This window comes from Octopus bimaculoides, chromosome 21 (genome assembly GCF_001194135.2).
Source record: "Octopus bimaculoides isolate UCB-OBI-ISO-001 chromosome 21, ASM119413v2, whole genome shotgun sequence".
Taxonomy (NCBI): Eukaryota; Metazoa; Mollusca; class Cephalopoda; order Octopoda; family Octopodidae; genus Octopus; species Octopus bimaculoides.
Window position 1 is genome coordinate 11,630,190 of NC_069001.1, and position 1,123 is coordinate 11,631,312.

Sequence of the window (1,123 nt, forward strand, 5' to 3'; positions counted from 1 at the left end):
TCTTCTTCTTCTTCTTCTTCTTCTTCTTCTTCTTCTTTCTTCTTTTCATTAATATTTATCGTCAATTTTAATTTTGACTTTTTTTTCCCTCTTTTTTTTTCATAAGTGAATTCTCAAGTTTGATATTTACCTTTTGGCAAATTAGAATGTTAGAATCCTATCTCTAAAACGAAAATGAATAATTAAGCATTTAAATAAATAAGATGATTATATATATATATATATACACATACACACAAACATTTGTATACACACGTACACTTATATATACACACATATATATACATGTATGTGTTTGTGAATATATGCGACTGTGTGAGCATGTGTCTGTGTGTGTATGTATATATACCCACGCACATGCATACATACTCATACATGCATACATACATTCATACATACATACACACATATACCCATTTATATCCGTATATTTGAAATCACTGAAACAAAATCAAACATCTAAGAAAATAATATTGGTTGTAGTTCAGTGGGTAATCGAACTAATTTTGGCAACATAAACTAGAAAAATCACACGCGCAGTGAATACGCTGAATGTCTAGTATTTATATATAAACGACTTTGAACGTTCATAGGGTCATACTGGAGAGTCTGTATATTTTATTAGCAGCTGGTTATTCTTGATTAAAATTTTCTGAGTTCATTGTATTTCGATTATGGAAATGATTGAGTATACGTTCAAATACGTAAATATCTTATAAATATCTATATTTGCATATAGATACATATGGAGGGGCAAGCGTGGCTGTGTGGTAAGAAAGCTGCTTTCCAATCACATGGTTCCGGATTCAGTCCCACTGCGTGACACCTTGGGCAAGTCTCTTCTACTATAGCCTCGGGCATATATATATATATATATATAATGTGTTTCTTTAAGTTTCCGTCTACCAAATTCACTCACAAGGCTTTGATCGGCCCGAGGTTATATATATATCTTTATATTAATAAGGATAAGATCGATATTTAAAATATTGATTTTATCAAGTGGCCAGCATGAACATTTATTGTGGTTTAGAGTCAAGATTTGACTGCTATTTTCAGTGTGGCGGTATCTCTTAGATACCCTATATTATAATTTAATAATACACACACACACACACACACA